At 49.7% G+C, this 19,410-nt stretch overlaps 1 protein-coding gene across 1 annotated transcript in view; it reads right to left on the bottom strand.

The window, feature by feature from the left end:
• The window catches only part of MEGF11 (multiple EGF like domains 11), a 368,856-nt gene extending 352,824 nt beyond the window's left edge, over positions 1 to 16,032 (bottom strand). The window contains exon 1 of the mRNA XM_082383258.1: positions 15,814 to 16,032. The gene's annotated coding sequence lies outside the window, so the exon portion shown is untranslated. The remainder of the gene's footprint in view (positions 1 to 15,813) is intronic.
• Between the last annotated feature and the right edge of the window lie 3,378 nt (positions 16,033 to 19,410).

Raw genomic sequence — 19,410 nt, forward strand, 5'->3', positions numbered from 1 at the left:
TCACCTGCCCAAGGTCACCCAGCTTTTAAATGGCAGAGCTTAGGTTCAAACCCAGGCACCCTGGTCCCTGACCCAGGAAGGACCTTCTCCCACTGCTGAATGAAACTCCATGGGCAACGGTGATCTCTGAGTCTTTTCTGTTCCCGTGAACTGAGTTGGGAATACCAGGGCTTCTGATAGCAGCCCCCGTCTGACTTTTTGTGGGCAAAGACAAGCAGACTTGAAAACAGACCCTCTCCAAATAACCCTTGTGTCATGGACTGAATGTTTGTTCCCCCCCGCAAGATTCTCATGTTGCAGTCGTAACCCCAGGGTGGTGTATTTGGTGTAAGGAAGTCATTAAGGTCAAGTGAGGTCATAAGGGTGGGACCCTGATCCAATACGATTAGCATCCTTACAAGAAGAGTCACCAGAAAGCACTCTCTCTCCCTCTCTCTCTCTCTCCCCCTGCCACCCTCTGTGAGTGAGCACGTACCCAGGAAAAGCCATGTGAGCACACTGCAAGAAGGCAGCTGTCTGCAAGCCAGAACCCAAATTGGCGGGAATCTTGATCCTGGACTTCCAGCCTCCAGAGCTGCGAGAAGATGACTTTCTGTTGTTTAAGCCACCCAGTCTATGGTACTGTGTTACAGCAGTCTGAGCAGACTAACATACTCTGTCATTGCTGAGTGCTGAATGGGTCTCTCGCCTGCTCAAGAATGCCGATGGCTCCCCACTGCCTGCAGGGTAAGGTCCAGACTCCAGCACCTGGTCCCAACTGGGTATTAATTAATTGACTAATGGTGGCTGAATCAGACCCTACTTAGGTGCCTTCCCGGACTTGCTCTGCCGCAGCTTCCTCCTATACCATCCATCAGCTACTTTCTCACTGGAGAGCCAGGCTGCTACCATTGCATCTCACCTAACACCACCGCTGTCTCAGCCTCCCCTGGGGTGAGACTCTGGCACAGCCTCCCCTCCATCCAACACAGGAGCCATAGCAGCTCCGGTGCCCAGGTTCAATCCACTGGACATAAGGAGGTGCTGGCGGTTCTCACTTCTGGACTCAGCTGATGCGCCATACCACAGGGCGTGGGATTTGGCTTCCCCAGTGGCTGCCCAGAAGGGCCAGGTGATATGACCCAGAAGTACAAGGGAGTTTCCTCATGGGGAAAACCGGGACCAATGAGAGACCAAGATGCTGGCTGATAGACTCTCTGCCTTCTTCTACCCTGGGCAAACTGTTCTGAGTCACACTGGTTCCACTCGGCTTAACCACAGACATCCCTCATGAGTAAGCAACTGACTGGCTTTCTTTCCCCACTTCCTTACAAAGCTGTGGCTGGTCGGCATTTGCTTTTCCTCCTTTGTTGCCTACCTTCCCTTCTCTTCTCACTCTCCTTGCCCTGGGACTGCACCCCTACCCCCAGGATAGCACTAGCACTAAGTTTTGCCTCAAGCTCTGTTTTCTGGGAACCTAAAATATACTCAGTCATGGATGGCCCTTGGTGCCAGTAGGGCTTTACTCAGAGTAAAGACCAAAAGAGAAGATGAATTATTGACTCTGAGAAGGGAACAAGATACTGCTGACCCTTTGATGGGGGAAAGTGACACCAAATCCATGGAGACACAGACAAAGAATCTCCTGCTTCCCATGCTGCCCCTGGAAATGCTTCCACCCATGGGAAGGCAAAAGCAGCCCAGGTTCCCTGGGGACTTGACTTCCTGAAAGACATTGAAGGGATTCAAGCCTGTTGCTAGTCTGAGGAGCATCTGATACACAATTTATACTAGAGTGTAAAAGATATACTACGGAACCTCTGTTTTCAGATGGAGCCCATGAGAACGGCTGATGCTAACATTTACTGAGTCTTTATTGTGTTCCAGGAACTAAGCTAAGCCCTTTACCTGCACTGTTCATTTAATCTTCACAAAAACCCTATGTACTGTTAGTAGTATTAAGTACTATCATTATTGCCCCTTTCACAGATGAGAAAATGGGTGCTCAGACAAGTTAGGTAACGTGTCAGAAACCACGTAGAAAGGACTCCACCCATATCTAAAGAGAGAATTCTGAGCACAGTGGTGGCCCATAAGGAAGATACTTTGGGGGTACAGCCCTCCTAAGGAAGCCTTTTGGGTTGGTATTTTCTGTGGCATTAGAAATATCATTACTTCTGTACTAGGTAGGGATGTATGGACAACATGATAAATATAATTAACACTGCTGTAGTTATACATGAAAGTTGTTAGGAGAATAAATCCTAGGAGTTCTCATCACAAGAAAAAAATTTTTTTCTATTTCTTTAATTTTGTGTCTATATGAGATGGATGTTCACTAAACTTATTGTGATAATCACTTCGTGATGTATGTAAATCACATCATTATGCTGTACACCTTAAGCTTACACAATGCTGTATGTCAATGATATCTCAATAAAACTGGAAGAAAATTAATGAATATATATATATATATATACGTAATGTATTAGGTATTTGAAAAGAAAAAACATCCTTTGCTCCTTTGTTTCCCGTAAGGCCAGCCCTGGCCTCAAGGTCCCTCCCCAGCCAGAGATGGGTAGAGAGGTGCTGAAACATCCAAAGTGACCCTTCCTTTTCACCCTCACAGGGGGAAGTCGGTGGGGGCTTGAGAAGCAGGCAACAGGGCACATGTTGGAGTGTATTTGTCTCTGGCTCCCATATGACACAGTTGGCTCTGGTCAGAAGCAACAGCTGGTGGAATAAGAAAGTCTCCTCCCCCCAGCTGCTCCTCCCAGGGTCCCAGGGTCCCAGGGCCTCTACCCACCAACCAATCCCTCTGCTCAACGGAGGGAAAAGCAGAGGTTTCTTGGGCTTTCATTCTCCCCCAGTTCCCCAGTTCTGAGAGGGAGCTCTGGACCAGAAAGAATAAAAGAAAAAGCAGCAATTCTTAATATAATGACCTTGAAGAGCAACTCCATTTTACCTTGAAAACTGCATAACTGAAAGCAGAGTCTATGTAGACAATGCAAATGATATGCATGTAATATGCAAACGTAATGCAAATGATCCACGGCCGGGCCAGGGCTAAGGCGCCCAGTGGCCTCTAGAGGGAGGTAGAGGAAAGCGAACCCAGGGTAGTTAGGACCTGGGGTCAGGAACCAGGTGAATGCTTTGGCTGGGAGCACCTTAGAGAGGACCCGCGTCCACGGCACTGTGAACCTTCCCAACCTCATGGACTCTTCCAGTCACACCAGCACTGCACTACATACACGTGTACACACACACACACACACACAACTGTTGTCATCACACTGACACACACATTAAAACACACACACACTCACAGAAACACAGTCATGCTGCCATGAAACACTGACGCACAGACACCCAGCCATTCACAAAGACACACGCTGACGCACAGACACCCAGCCATTCACAAAGACACACAGACTCACTTACACACCTACCCACTCCACCACACACATGGATGAACGCAAACACATATGCAGACACACACACGTAGAAACACACCAACACGGACACAAACACAGACGTACACATCTCCATGCTGACCCAGTGCAGCCAGTCTGATAAATCTATCTGGAAAAGAAAACAATCTAGACGTACTGAATACCTACTTTGTGCCAGGCATGGTGCAGGAACTTTAAATCCTCATTTGATCTTCATGAAGCAAGGTTAAGAAGTGGGATGTAGGGGGGTGAATATTCCAATATTTACTGAGAAGGAAAAGGAAACCCAAAGGTGAGCGGATAGGCCGGAGCTTACCCAGTAAGCAGCCGGGAAGAGAGAGACCCAGCTTCGTAGGGTGCCATGAAGCCACGCCACTCCCCCGCCCCCAGCAGAGCCTTCCCTGTGCACAGTGGGACACAGACATCACTGCCAGCTCTTCACTCCTCCACCTCGGGGTCCTCCCCAGCCAGGGGTTAACCTCTGGCTTCCTCAGAGACACTCCTGCCCTTCTCCATCTGGCCCTTTCATCACTTTGGCTGGGGTGTGCTCTGCGACCTCACATTAATTCTGGCCTTAGTATAATCTAATTTGGAAATCTCCTGGGGGAGGAAGGCAACCATTTCTTTCAACCCAAACGGGATACAAGACTGGATTTTCAGTCTCTGCCTGTCTCTGTGTGCATGTTCACACTAGAAAAATGACTCTTTCCCCAAAAGTATACAAACTTTAAATGCCACTCTGCCCACCACTTCCTACACACACACACACACACACACTGAAAAGGAAATGTGCTTTTCAGGGCAAAGAATGTGTAATATTTGTCACTCCCTGCCATTAAGTCACCATGTCACTTTGGGCAAGTCACCCACCAACCCAGGGTCTCAGTTTCCTCATTTGCCTCATTTGAGAGATAAGACAAGCTGATTCTCAAGGCCCCTCCCTCCCCCACCTTCCATCTCCCTGATAGCACAAGAGCCTGAGGCTGGCAGTTGCCCTGCGGTGTTCCCCAGAACTGTCCCCTGACCTTGGGGACTGCGAACGCTGGGATCTGAGAGGAGCACAGGCCTGGGCCCTGCCAGGGAAGGACAAGGTCAACCACAGCCCCAGGGTTAGGATTCAGCCATCACCCGCGGGCCTCTGGCCTCCGGCCTGCCTACCTGAGATACTCTATGTCCCCCTGGTAACCTCAGAGGCTCAAAAGGGAGGTCAGCTGGGAGCAGGGGAACCCTGAGATATAATAAGGCCGTGATTTCACAGCAAGCTGGAAGAGTTGCAAAATGCCACATTGAGGGTTTCGAGTGTATTTTAGGGCCTTGGGCTCTCTTTCCAAATTAATATTCATGGGGACAAGCATGCCATTTATTTGCATATGTAGATTGTTGCTCATCCACTGCCGGATAAAAAAGTTTTGGGGTGTTATTATTTACTCTAGTTATTTTAAGCTTGGATGATAAACCAGTCAAGTCAGGCAGGGGGAGGGCAGCTTCCAAGGGCAGGAGTAGGTTTTAAATAATTTTCGATCTGAGGAAAGGTGGGTTCCAGATACCCAGGAATGGGTCACGCCGACCCTGACCGGCAGCATCAATTCCAGGACAGCCCTTCCAAGGTCATCCCATTCAGCCCCTACCTCAGAAAGCCTGGCCACCTCACATGGTCCCACAGAAGCCTTTGGGAAACCAAGCCCATCACTATCACTCAAGGTCATGGTTGAGAGGCAGGCAGGCAGGCAAAGGTTTGGGGTGTGACTTTGGGCAAGCCACTTGAGCCCTTGTTTCTGAGGATAATGACCCGCTTTGCAAAGTTGTAAAATACACACTAGAAAGTTATGGAGAGGGATGGTGATGATGGCTGCATAATATTATGAAGTATTTAATACTAGTGAACTGTACACTTCAAAATGGTTAAGATGGTAAATTTTATGTGTATTTTATCACAATAAAAATAAAATTTTAAAAAAAGGACAAACTTGAAAATAAATGCACCAAAAAAGTGCTTGTTAAAGTGTGAAGCCCTAACCAAGGTAACCGTTGTTAAGGTATCTTCTCTCCTAGGGTAACTGGCATCCACTCCTCCCACGCACCTTCAGGGAAGCCTCCATCCCCTGCCACTGCCACCCAAAGCCACCCGAGGATCTGAGAACCATTATCCTGCTCTTTACTAGCTTCACTTCTCTTTTCTGCATCAAATAACACCCTAACGACTCCACCAGAAAGCAGTGAGTCCACTGGGAGAATCTAGAGGTTCCCAAATTACTCCAAAGTCCTTGTACTCTGAGCAAAAAGCCCTGAAACCTGGTGAGGGTCCGTAGGGAAGGAGGCAATGAAGCCTGGTAGCAAATTCAGGGGCTCTGAGTCATGCAGACCTCGGTGGAATCCAGGCGCTGCCAATGTCCAGTGGGACCTTGACTGCTCAATTTCTCTGAGCCTCAACCTTCTCGTCTGTACGATGAGGCTAATACTATTCTACCTACCTCTTGAGATAGTGGTGCATGCAAAGGTCCAAAATGTGGTTTCTATTATTAGGATTGCAGAACAATCAGCCACAGTTCTAGCATTAACTCTTTCAGACCTCTGGGGGCGCTCTTTCAGAGCACTCAACATTTGTTCTCAAGCAGGGGTTCCTTAGGCACTTGAAGTCCTAGTGTTGTGGTTTCATTTCAGTGATCAAGTAGTCACACTCAGTCGCAAGGCAGCTTTGCGTCAGCGTCTGTTGTTGCACTAGAATTAAAGAGAGCTCCTTTAATTGTTGTGGGCTAATGAGAAAAAAGTGGCTGCCTGACACACAAATGCTTTTGTGCCAAGGGCTGGCCAGATGACCCTTCAGCACGTTGTAGGAACAAAAGCTTCACAGTTGTTCAAACTAAGAAAAGCAGGGGGAGAGTTGAGTCACCACAGGGCGTGTGGTGGAAGAAGCAACCAAAACCATGATCATGTAGCAAGGTCTGATGTAGTCTTAGCACAACAGTATCTATCACGTTAAATCAATATTGTTAATCTGAATGTTATTGGCTTTGTAGTTTGCATTTTAATTTATAAACTTGTTTGGGCTCTAAGACTATGTATGAGCTATAAGCATAAGTTGTTTATGTCTAGTTTTGTGTTTATATATATAATATATATAATATTAACGATTTAAGACACTATTGGAGGTCTGTGGGAAGCATTTTCCCCCTTTATTTTTTTTTTTTTAATTTATTTTTGGCTGCACTGGGTCTTCATTGCTGCACACGGGCTTTCTCTAGTTACAGCGAGCGGGGGCTACTCTTCGCTGTGGTGCGCGGGCTTCTCATTGCGGTGGCTTCTCTTGTTGCGGAGCACAGGCTCTAGGCGCGTGAGCTTCAGTAGTTGTGGCGCACGGGCTTAGTTGCTCCGCGGCATGTGGGATCTTCCTGGACCAGGGCTCGAACCGTGTCCCCTGCCTTGGCAGGCGGATTCTTAACCACTGCGCCACCAGGGAAGTCCCTCTCCCTTTAAAATGGAACCATCTGTACATTTCTCAAGTATTAAAACCATTGCCCTAAAGATTAATGCAGAGACCAAGCCTAAAAATCAGCCTAATTGTTCATTTTCTTCTACAGTGGATGGGCAGAGGTGGGGTTTGGCTGAGAAGAAACTGCAATAGGTGAAGGTTAAGTGATTTGCCCAATGTCACTCATAGGTCAATCTCCACACTCAGGAGCCCTACCTTGGATGTCAGGGAAGTCTCTGGACTCTTGGTAAATTCCTTCCTCCTTTGCTCCTGAAACATCTTATTCTACTTTGACTGAACAATAAAGGCTAATAAACAAGTGGCTTTCTCTGCATCCCAGCTCCTCTCCCCACCACGCCTCAGAGCCAAAATTTCATCCAAGTCCTGAGGAAAAGTGGATTCCTCTCCCAGCTCCAGGCAGAGGCTTCCAGAGGCTCCCAGCTCAAAGTGCTCCAAGGATGTCCAGAATAAAAGATTTCCTGTCTATTGTGAAGGGATAATGAACATAGTATGAAGAAGATTCCACCCACAGATCTTTGCAGAGCCTGCCCCTTTCCCACTTCTGACACCAGCATCACCAACAGGTAGACACTGAGCCCTGCTCAGTGCTGGCTCCTGGGGAGAAGGAATAAACCAGTTTCAAGGAGCTGGTTTGTTAGGGAGGTGAGACCTACACAGACAGAGCCCAGGTGAAGATGAACCAGCCAGCAGATAATCAACAGCTCGGTTGTGTAGTGGAGAGATGGGAGTTGTAGGAACTCAGGGGAGAGGTAGATCAATGAGAGATGGCAGAGATGGAAGCCCCCTAGAAGGTGGGGGGCCAGAGCTGAGCTGTGAAGGCTGAGTGGGACCTGGCTGAGTGGAGGGAAGTGATCATTTCAGCCAGTGGCAAAAGCTGTGAGAAGGCAACAGCGTTCCTGAGGCAGTGAGGAAGCTGGAGATGGGCAGCCCTCACCTCCTACCAAGCTCCCCTCCTTCTCTCCACTGTCACCTTCCTGCTTATCCTTGGACTTACCAGGGGAGTTCTCACCGCAGGGCCTTTGCACTTACTATCCCCTCTGCCTGGTGTCCCCTACTCCCAGATACCCACATGGCATCCCTCCTCTCAGTCTCTGCTCAAATGTCACCATCAGAGAGGCCTTCCCTGACCACACTGCATCCCATCACCATACATACCCCTTCACCTTGCTATTTTTCTTCATTGCAACAAGCATAAAGTATATAATGTGTTCATTTTTTACCACCTGTCTCCCCCACTTCAATGCAAGCTCCATGAAGGCAAGGGCTTTGTTTTGTTCCCTGCTATACTGAGTATGTGATCAATGATCAGTATTTACAGAATGAATGAATGAATGAATGAATGAGAGGAAAGAAGAATGCTATAACGGATGGAAGAATGCCAGTCATAGCTCCTGGAGGTAGCAGAGACCTCCTTCCTGTTGACAGGTCAGCAGTGTCTTCCTTCCACACGTAAGACACCAGAGACACAGAACAGGAGTGGTGGCAGGCGAGGGTGGATGGATACAAAGGGTCAAATGGGGGTAAAGGGAGGGCAGAGGAGTTCAGAAAACCTGGCCAGATTCAGCTTGGTCCCACTAGCAGAATGTTTTATGCTCTCAAAGGAATCTCTGGCCCAGGCTTGAGGGTGGCAGGAAAGATAGTCAAGGTAAAAAGGTGAGGGGTCAAAATGAGCCACAACCTAACTGGGGGTGGAAGGTCTTCAGGAAAGAGTTGTTGTAAACATCAGAGTTTAAAAAGTCCCCCAACACACAAGAGAGGGCCTGAGTCTCATCAGAGACAAGAGACAGAAGGAGGCTGTGGGACACAGCAAATGGGGAAAAGAGACTGGGAGAACAGGGCACCCATGGGTCAGGAGAATGTCGGGAAGAAACCACTTAACCTCTCCCAGCCTCCACTTCCTCATCTGTAAAATGATGACCATAATCCCAACCTCACAGGGTGGTTACAAGGCTGAGTTAAAAAAACTCCCAAAAATCACCTAAACTAGTGCCCGGCATATAGTAGGCAGGCATTCATCAAATTGAGTCCCATCTCCAAAGTGAGGTTAAGGTAAAAAGGGTGAAGATTAACTGACTTTTCAAGTAAATAATCTTATTTCCCTTATTCCTGTGATTTACTAATTCAATAAATATTCACTGAAGTGCCCTGTGCTTGCATGTCACAACTGGATACAAAGAAGGATCCACTCCCACCCCATCTCAGACCTCGACGGCCTTACCTCCAATTGGATGGAACGAGGAACATTTCAACAAAATGCTGAACAATGACCCTAGAGTGTATTATGAAGTACCGAATTTGTGGTGTAGGCAATAATTGCTACAGAAGTTCAGGGGAAGGAAAGATCGATGCTTCGAGATCACTGTGGGCTCTGGTGGTCAGGGAAGGTCTAATGAGGATGCGGCTCTAACACTGGCCTTGAAGGAAAGGATGGTTTGGCTTAAACACAGAGAAAGGCAGAACTTGAAGCAGAGTCAAACGTGGTGGTGAGTCCTGACAGGTAAAGATGGGGAGAAAGGATGCAGGCAGATTGCGGAGACTTACGAGGGTCAATGTGAGGAGTTTGGGCTTCATCCAGTGAATACTATGGGGAAAAATGTAAGGTAAAAACGACATTTTAGGATGACTTGAAGGAGGGAGATAGGGGCTGGGAAATGGCACCTCAGGCAACATAATGTGTCTACAGCACGGATTCTAGGCTCATTGCCGCCTCTGCACTAGAATTACAGACGATCCTATTTGCAGAGCCCCATAGACTGCTCCTGTAGGAGATATACATCCCTATGACCCCCAGGTACTATGCCTTGGGGCTGGGAGATCAGAGCAGGAGGCCAGTGCCATCACCCAGCACGAGGTGGAAAGAACCTGTACAAAGGGGAAGTCTCACGCCAGAAAGGAGGACTTATATTCAAGAAACATAATGAAAACAAAAGAAAGTCGGTGCTTGAATACAGGAAATAGAGGAAGGAGGCAAAAGTGTTGCTAAGGTTTTGAGCCCAAGCATCTGGGAAGACGGTGTTGCCAACCACAAGAATGAAGAATCCAGAAGGGCAGATGGCTTGAGAAGTGGGAAGACATTAGATTTCATTCTAGGCTTATAGACTTTATAATGGCAGCCAAACATCATCATCATCATCATATCATCTAATTAGCAACTGAAGATAAGATACAGGATCTCATCTTGGCCTAACGGTCCCATTTTACCACTGAGAAAAGAAAAGCAAGAGGCAGCAAGCTGGGCAGAAGGAGCTCATAACCCATCCATACTAAGATGCTGGAGTTCCCATATGCACTATGAACAACCTCCTCCAGGAAGTCTTCCCTAACTACTGTGGCTCCCACTGATGTCATGCTCCTCCTACCATGGTTGGTCTGCAAGCCATAATTATTTGTTTACTCTCTGGGTGTGTTCTCTGATTATTTGATAGTCTACATGGTCTAGTCCTCACATGTCTCCTGCACTAGATTATAATCCTTTGATGTCAGAGATCAAATCTTCAAATAATGTACTTCTTCCATACTAATCAAGTGCAATTATTGAGTTAATTCAGATTTATCTGCCCAATAAATCCCTATTGCCCAGATGAGTAAACTGAGGCACAAAGAAGTGAAATACTTTGCTCAGGGTCACAGGGCTAAAAAGGAGTACAGAAAATTCAAACCCAGGTCTTAAACTCTAGAGCAGATATTGTTGATTGCTCCTTTCTTCTTTCCAAAAGCCTCCTAATTTCTTTCCTCTCTGAGGCTCAACACACAAATCAAGATTATTCTAGACCAATTAGGATGGTCTCCCTCCTTTGCCTGTGGCTGGCTTATGCATGGACATGTGACTCACAATTCCAGCCAATTGGACAATTGGAGGGAAAGTCTGCTGAGCCTTCTGGTAAAGGTTCCCCTCCTGCCTTTTCTGCCTCTGCACATTGTAAAGGTGTAATACGTGGATCTGTTACAGCCATCTTGTGACCTTGAGACCAGGAAAAGATGAAAAGAATCTGGACCTTTGATGATGCTGTTGAACCACTGAAAGAACTAAGCTTGGGGCAGACAGCCCACACCTGTTGTACTGGGAGATACTAAGTTCCTTATTGTTTCAGCCAGTTGTGTTCAGGTTTTTTGCTACTTGCAGCCCTGACTGATACCCACTCCAGTCAAGGGCTCTTGTCACTACAGGTACTGAGCCAAGCATTATGGGAGATATACAACAAGTAAAAGTCCTGGTCCCTGCCCTCATTGTTCCTTTCCCAAGATTAGGCATTCGATAAGTATTCAATCTGTCTCTGATTCATTGATTCTCCCTTTGCTCATCAGTTACAAAGGATATATTCCCTGAAGGCATCTTTCTTCCCTTTACTCAGCCTCACTGATTATCTCTAAATTTCAGCCTCACGTTTGGACTGTGGTCTCAACATTACCGACCAGGTCCTTCCCCATCACCAGGCACCACCTCTAAGGATCAAGCTAAAAGCAAGGGACTCACGCTTAGCCCAGAGAGACCATCAGCGAAACTCCACATTCCTAAATATTTGTTCTTTGAAATGTCTTTCTCAATTAGATCTCACCCAAATGTTTGAGAGTCAGGCTGAATTCCAACTTCCTGCTCCAGAACAGATATGTTGAGCCTGCATAATTACTGCAGCCAGCTTTATTTGCTATAAAAACATGGATTTTTTTGCTCCTTCTCGACAGAAAAATAATAAATAGAATCCAGATGAAAAATACAAGCATTTAGTAGAACAACTCTTTTATGGTTCTTTTCTTTTGGGTCTAATTAACACATTGGGGATAAAATGTGTTTTTACATTTACCCAACCAGCTAAGGTGAGACACAAACTCTCCTTTCCTCCTGCTGAGATACAGCTTCACATCAGAAACACAGGTGAAAACAGACAGACAGTTTCAAAACATTTTGAAATGTTCCACAAACAGATCTGTATACCTGTGAGGTGGACTTCCTCCAATCCCTGTTTACACTGTTCAATTTTTTTCTCTGTCCCTTAAGAACACATTACATAGTTGCTGTCAAATGAAACACAGATAGTCCCATTAGCCAGAGAAGCAATCTCTCTTTCTTTCTTTTAAATGAAGAAGACATGCCTTTTAGGACAATGACCAGCCGGGCCATGAAAGTTTCATGAGGGGCTCTTGGAGTGGATGACACCTTTACAATTATAACAGTGCTATAATAAACCCCCGCAGAGCCACAGGGCATGGAGTCTACATCCAACACACGACACCTATTTATTCCCTAATTATATTGCAATATATTCTCTCTGTATGTGTACTGATGAAGATAAAATATTCTTTTAATTCTTTGGCCTCCTGGAAGGTAAGGGAGAGGGGATCATGCATAGGCAAATTCCAGGAGTTCCTAGAGCTCAATCACAGCCTTTGTTCCAGGTTCTCTCATCGCATAATCTCAAGAAAATCACTCACTTTCCCTTGTTCTAACACAGTGGTTCTCTCATTGCGGGTCCCGGGGCCAAGAGCATTAGCATCACCTGGGAACTTGTTAAAAATTCAAATTACTGGGCCCACTCCGGACCCTTTGAATCAAAAATTCTGGGGGTGGAGCACAGCAATCTGTGTTCAAACAAGCCTTCCACATGGAAGTCTGAGAAGCACTGGTCTACAAAACAGGAAGGAAAGAGCATTATTTTAAATTGAATCAGGGATCAGGGATACCTGGAATCTACAGGGCCTGGGCTCCTTTCTGAATAGCTGTCTCAATCTGCAGAGTCAGGGCTCCATTTACCCATCTGTACACAATGGGGCTACAGCGTTCACCAAGAAGCTGTGGATGCTGGAATTTAACAGGTACATGGTTACCTGGCACCAGTCTCTATGGATAGCAAGATCACAGTTGCCAATACTCACCAGCTCCCTCCCGCAATACTCTGACTGGCAGAAGCTCTGCAGAGCGGTCCTCCAATGCCATATCTAAGGTCATCATTGCAGCTGCCTCTGGGTTACCCTTGGCAACCAGGAGCCGGGGTCATGGAAGCCCACAGAATCTCCAAATCTCATAGTCAGTAGCTTCAAGCCTTTTCACCTCGGAGCCTTGAACCACTAGAGGGGAGGCTCAGGATTATTTCTGTTACATTGTCCCATTTCAGCACTTCCTCAGACATCTTTCGTGTGTTTGCCTCCACTCTACAACTAGACTTTAGGCCTGTGGAGGATGCCGCCTAGAATGTCAGCATCATGAGCTATGGGGCTCTGACTGACTGGCTCATGGCCGTCTCCCAAGGCCTAGGCCAGTGCCTGGCACAAAGCAGGAGCTCAAGAACTGTTTGTTGACTAAATATTCCTAGCACGTTAAATGCCCTGACCATACTAAGTCCAATTGTAGGCCCAAACCTTCAAGTATCTAAAAGTTATGTTTGGAAAGGGGCAAAGAAACTATTTGAAACCCCAGGGAAGAAGGAGAAAAGGGAAAAGGAGAAGCAAGAGCCTGAATACTTCCCAGCTGGAGCCACAACCCTTGGCTCACAGAGTGCTGACTTCCCAGCCAATTTCTCACCCTGAATTAGGAACTAGAAGACCTCCGGGCCAGGATTGGTTTTTTTGTTTTGGGGGTTTTTTTGGGGTTTTTTTTTTTTGGTTTTTGGTTTTGTTTTGTTGTTTTGTTTTTTGATATTAGGATCCTTGTGCAGGGAGGGGCCGGAGCTGAAGGGTGATCAGGCACTGACCACAGCTTCTGAGCTTGAGTTCTAAGCACCTGGGTCTTCTAGCTGCCCTCATGCTTCTTACTCAAAGGCCAAATTCTCATTGGTGCTGACTCTACTGTCTTTTGACCAGACACTTAAGGAGAGCTTTTCTACCCTCTTAAGACTCAAGCCTCGTGCCCCATGATCCTTCTCCCTCAATTAGAAATCTACCCAAGACTCAATTCCAAATCATCCCTTCTCCAGGTACTATCCCTAATCCTGCCCCCTCCAAACAGTGATTTCACCTGGGAAGCCTTCCTTGACTACAAAACAGCGGCTGCTCTTTCCCTGCGGACTGCACTTTATGGGGCTGGGCTGAGTCTTAAGGGTTTCCTTTACCCCCAGACTTCAGTGCAGGGGCAGGACAGATATGCAACCAACTGTCACCTAAGTGATTTGTCCTGGGGGATGATCACAGCACAGCACCTGACAAGAGACCAGTCCTCTACCTCTAACCTCACACACACCCAGTCCTGCAGCCTCCAAAGGCCTTACAGTGGCCTGGCTGGGAACACTTGCCCTGGGCTGAGAAAGTGGTAAGGACAGCACAGAGTACTAGAAAAAAAGCCCTGAACTAGGAGTCAGGAGACCTGGTTTACATTCCCTCACACCCTTAACTAGCTCTAAGCGAATCCTTTCACTTCTCCGTGCCTCCGTTTGCTGATCTGTGAGTTGGGAGGAAGAGGTGGAGACTGCAGTCGTGGACCTGGAATTTCTAGCGGCTTAAACAGCATATGATCTACGGAGAGAGCTGGTGCGTGATGTGCAACCAGGGAAAAACCCGCCAAAGCAGCTGAAGATTGAGTGTCTGTAGACGGTCGATTCGAAGCCCTGCGGGGACCCCGCCCAGCTGGCAGGGGACAAGGGCCGAGGGACCCTCTCCGCAAAGCCCCCAGCTCTCGGTCCCACTAAACCTGCTCTAAACCCTTCAAAAGAACCTCTCCAACAGCACTCCAACAAAGAGGGCTGCGAAGCCAGGGTCCCGCGACCTCCGCGGAAGCCGCACCGGGTTAAGTCCGGCCTCCCGGACTCCGGGAACGAGAGGACACGTGCCCCCGGCAGGCTCCGAAAGCCCCGGCCAGCCTTCGCTTGCCGACACCCCTACTTTCCCGGCAGAGCGTGTAAGGGGCGCTGATGCTCGCGCACGAGTACCATGGCCTGAGCGAGCAAACCACCTAAAGGCCTCCTCCAACCTCCTGGAGGCCTTGCTCTTTGCGTCCCCGGTGGGGGGTGGGGTGGTGGGGAGGGGGTAGGTCGGTACGGAGCGGGAGATCATGAAGCAGAGCCACCCAGGTTCCGGTCGGGTGACGGCTCCGTCCCACTCACAGACCCTGACTCCCGCAAGGAACGATTTTGCGTATTTTTCGTCGTATTTTTTCAAACAAATAAGGAAAATAAACCAAGCGCAGGAGGAAGGCGGCTGCGTTCTGCTGCTCCAAAGGACCACAACCACGACCCGCCCCACCTCCAACACCACCGCCCGGGGCTAGGCGAGAAGTTGGGAACTTCGGAACCGCGCTCCAGGCGCGCACTGGGAATCACTAGCTTCTCTTAACTTCGGGAGCTGCGGTCGCCGCCGAGGGCAGGAGGGACGTCCGGGGAGTCGACTCGGACTTCCCCGAAGAGTCGGGACGACTGGATGAGAAAGACAGGAAGGGGGTATACGTTCCGTTTCGCGCCTCCAAAAAGCAAAAGTGCACATGGTACCGCCCGGGGCTCAGCGGCAGCTAGGCGAACCGCTGGCCACCTCGGGGGACCTGGCCGCGCCTCGCAGGCTCTACGCCCGGACCCCGGCTCTCTCGGGCGTCTCGGGGGCGGGAGTCCCCAGACTCAGAGGAGGGCGGGCGCCCTCCCTGGGACAACCGCGCCGCGCCGCTGCGCTCGGGTTTTCCCTCGCCGCGGGCGCTGCGTCCGGACTGAGGCCAGGGAGTCCACGCCTGCCCACGCCGGGGCGCTCCACATCCTGCCCGGACCCCTGGCGTTCTACCGGCACTCACCTCCTCCCGCGCCAAACTCGGCTTCCGCAGCCCGGACCCCGGCAGGGCAGCGGGAATCCACGGGGCTAGTGTAAAGTTAGTCGCGGGGATGCAAAGACCCTTCCCCGGGATCAAAACCCCCAAACCCCGTCCCCCTGTGCCCACAGCGCTCCGAGGCTCCGCATCCTTGCCGTCCCCGCCCAGCCACTTACCTGCTTCGCGGCCCGCCCGGGGCTCAGTCGGCCAGTCGCGGTCCTGTCCTCTGGAGCCTGAGCCGCGCCAGAGCGCCGGACCAGGAGCCGGAGCAGCGGGCAGCCCAGAGCCGGGCGGCGGGCACCGCGAGAGAGTGAGCGAGCCGGCGCGCGGCTGGAGCCGCGGATGCTGCCGCTACCGCCGCCGCCGCCGCTACCGCCGCCGCCGCCGCTGCCGCCGCCGCCGCCGCCGCCGCCGCCGCCGCCGCCGCCGCCGCCGCCGAGCCAGCCCCCACCTGCTTCGTCCCTCGGCCCCTCCCTCTCTCCTTCCCTCCCAGCTTCCCTCCTCCCTGCTCGTGGCTCCCTCCCTCCGTTCTCTCCCCCCACCCACCGCCTCTTTTTTTCTCCTTCTCCCTCTTCGGTCCTTTCAGACCCTGCTTTCTTGCTCTCGCTCGCTTGTTCTTTTTCCTCTTTCCGTGTCTCCCTCCAGCCTTCCTTTGGTTTCCTTTTTCTCTGAACCTTTCCCAGTCTCTCTTCTCACCTCCTTCCACCATCACCCCCCAACTTTACGTTCTTTCCCTCCTCTCTCCGTTTTCTCCTTTCTCTCTCTTGCCCCTCTCTATCTCTTTTTGCTGTTTTCTCCTCCTTTTAACCTTCTCCTGTCTCTGCCCTCCTCTCTCATCCCTACTCCCCCTCTCCCTCGGGTGGGTCAGAGTGGCCTGCGTTCCGCCCCCTTCTCCCAGCTCCGGTCGGGGGATCCCCCCCGGGGGTCAGGAGGGCCGGGGGAGCCCCCGGGCCGTGCTGGTAACAGGCTGAGGAAGGAGAGAGAGGGACAAGCCAGGGCTGGAGACGAGGGCTTGAGAAACAGCTGGGCAGGGGGCGGGCAAGAAGGCTCGGAACTCAGACTGTCAGGCCTCTAGGCCAGCTGAGCCATGCGCGGTAAGCCAGGCCGGGTAAGATGAGGAAACTGAGGCCCTGAGAGAAGAGAGCAGGGACTTGCCTTGCTAAGGTCTACTCCAGAGGCAAGGCCTAGACCATCACTGCTCCTCGCAGCCTGGGAAGGACTCCTCCGCTGACAGACGCCCATCCACTCCTTCCAGCCTCTCTGCCTGGCCCAAGCCCCAAGCTCCCAGGGCCACGAGGACGAAGCCTTCTCCCTCCAACAGCACCTTATGCCACTCCACTGCCTGCACAATGTTCTTAGGGGGTCTGAGCCAGGCAGAAGGGAGGACCTGGCTTGGAAGTGACAAAGGGAACCCCTTCTTCCCACCCCCACTCCTCCAAGCAATGAGGGACTTACCGACTACTGCGTTATCAGGGATGGAGTAGCAGCAGGGTGCTTTGCTTGTGTAGTTTGTCTCCTTTTCTCCTTGAACTACAATGAGAGCAGGAAGGCCCAGACTTGGAAAAGGTGCTGTACACACCTCAGGAGAATAATTATTTTGTGAATAAAGCAGACACATTGTCTGAGGCTTTGGGAAATGCATGTCTGTACATGTGTCTGAGCACCTAGCCCTCTCAGTTCAACCATTGATAATGGACTTCATTCTGGGTCTGATGGGGCAAGTCTCACCCCTAGAAGCTTTTCCTGGCACTTCCCCATTTCAGCCCAGTGGGATCCAGAGGAGAGGTGTAGGGTTCCGGTTCCCATGGACCCCGTTCTGCAGCTCTGCTTTGTCAAGACAGGATCATGATTCTCCTAGTTTCATCCCTAATTGCTGGGGCCAGACTTTGTTCCCCTTCGGTACTGTCCCTTCTGTGGTACCAACCAGAAGCAGACCCTCCATCCAGCCCCTGGGTAGAAACTTACCTTGGGATATTGACAAAACCCCACACAAATATCACATCGAGTTACCTGCCTTGGGACATCAAATCAAATAAATAAACCCATGCCTTGGCCTCCGTTGTTCACACCACACAACCAGAAGAAGAGTCTGGTCAGGGCTGGGACTAGGTTGAAGCCAGTGAGACACACCTAGGGCACAACATTCAAGGAGGTGCTCACTCTCTGGGTCATGCAGTCAAATCTTAGAGCTATCACCAACCATCTGTGTCACCTTGGTCCACCACTGCCCCTCTCTGGCCTTTCGTCTTCCCACCTGACTCTGAAGAGGCTGAAATAGATGTTCTCTAAGGGTTTCTCCAGCTCTCAGGCAATGCAGTTTGTGGGTATCAGAGACGCCAAAGGTTAAGAGAATGGGTTCTAACTTTCTTGGTTTGTATTCCTGCTCCACCACTTACTAATTATGACACTGGACAGCCACTTAACCTCTCCAACTTCAGTTTCCCTATCAGTAAGATGGGAATGATAACATTACTGTGAGCCCTGTGCGGAAATATTACACATAGTAGCACGGGATAACTGTTAGCAACTAATATAATACAAGATAGGTTTTTGAATATCTTTTCTTCATCTTCACATTCCCTTTTGGATTATGAGTTGCAACTCCCACCTTCTCAAACTTCAGTTCTAACAGGTTTGGGGAGGTGGGCAGTTCTTCCTGGATAGCCATTGCCCCCCACTCAACAAGCAAATGCATGGGAAGCAACCCACTTCCCTGTCTCTCTCTCACACACTCCCATGCTGCCAGGTGTGAATTGCGAGGCTGAGTGTTGCTGATCCCCTCCACGCGGGGCTGAGGATTGCCTCGTTTTCTGCCATACTCTAAAAAGGCACACGGATCTATAAAGCTACACCTTCTCCACCCAGCTGGCAGGCCTCCAAGGACACATGTCCCAACAGAGCCAGGAACACTTTTAGCAAACATCTCTGAGGGTCAGCTCCAGGTCACACTGGAGCCCGCCATCCATCATTCGTTTGCCAGTCCCTGAGAGCCTGCTTATGGGAAGCACTGCTTTGCACATCCTATTGCTGTATAATGTTCAACCCAACTGCAACGAGTTTATTTTGGAGTTATGACAACATCTAGGACCGCTCTACTCATCTGAAGGCATGACTGGAGACTAAAGTCCACTATTCTAAGCTATAAGCCCTGCTCTCTGAAAGCTTACACTCTAACCGGGCAAGAAGACATTAAAACAAAGGAGTCGAGTGAGACGATTGAGAGCAGGTGCCCTGGAAGCATCTGCTTGAGTTCAAATCCTGGCCCTGTCACTTGTTAGCTATGTGACCTTGAGCGGGTGACTTAATTTATGCCTCTGTGTTCCCATCTGCAAAATGGGAAAAATAATGAGGTAAACACTGCTATCATCCCCATCTCACAGAGGAGGAAACCAAGGCTCAGAGAGAATTCCCCGGCTGAGGGTCACACAGAAAGTAAGTAGAGCCCAAGCAGAATTAACTTCATAGCCCTTGCTCCCACCCTCTACCTTCTCCTCTCAGCCTCTCTAATGCTTCTTTCTACCGGGCTCCAGAATATATCTTCTCCAGGGGGGTGGCATCTGAAACCCAGTTCCATTTCCACCTCTACACACTTCAGCCTGGACAGGGGTGGGAGATGAGGAGGCCAAAACTCTGGTGACCAAGGTAGGAGGACCACCTCCTTCTCAGAAGTAAATTGTCAGAAGGCTAGGATGCTGGGCAGAATGTCCAGGCTCAGACCATGATAGTCCACACGTTTTCCTTGCTCAAGTGTGCAGGAAATTCCCTTCGTTTTC

The sequence above is a fragment of the Balaenoptera borealis genome (genome assembly GCF_965194805.1).
Source record: "Balaenoptera borealis genome assembly, chromosome: 3".
Lineage (NCBI taxonomy): Eukaryota > Metazoa > Chordata > Mammalia > Artiodactyla > Balaenopteridae > Balaenoptera > Balaenoptera borealis.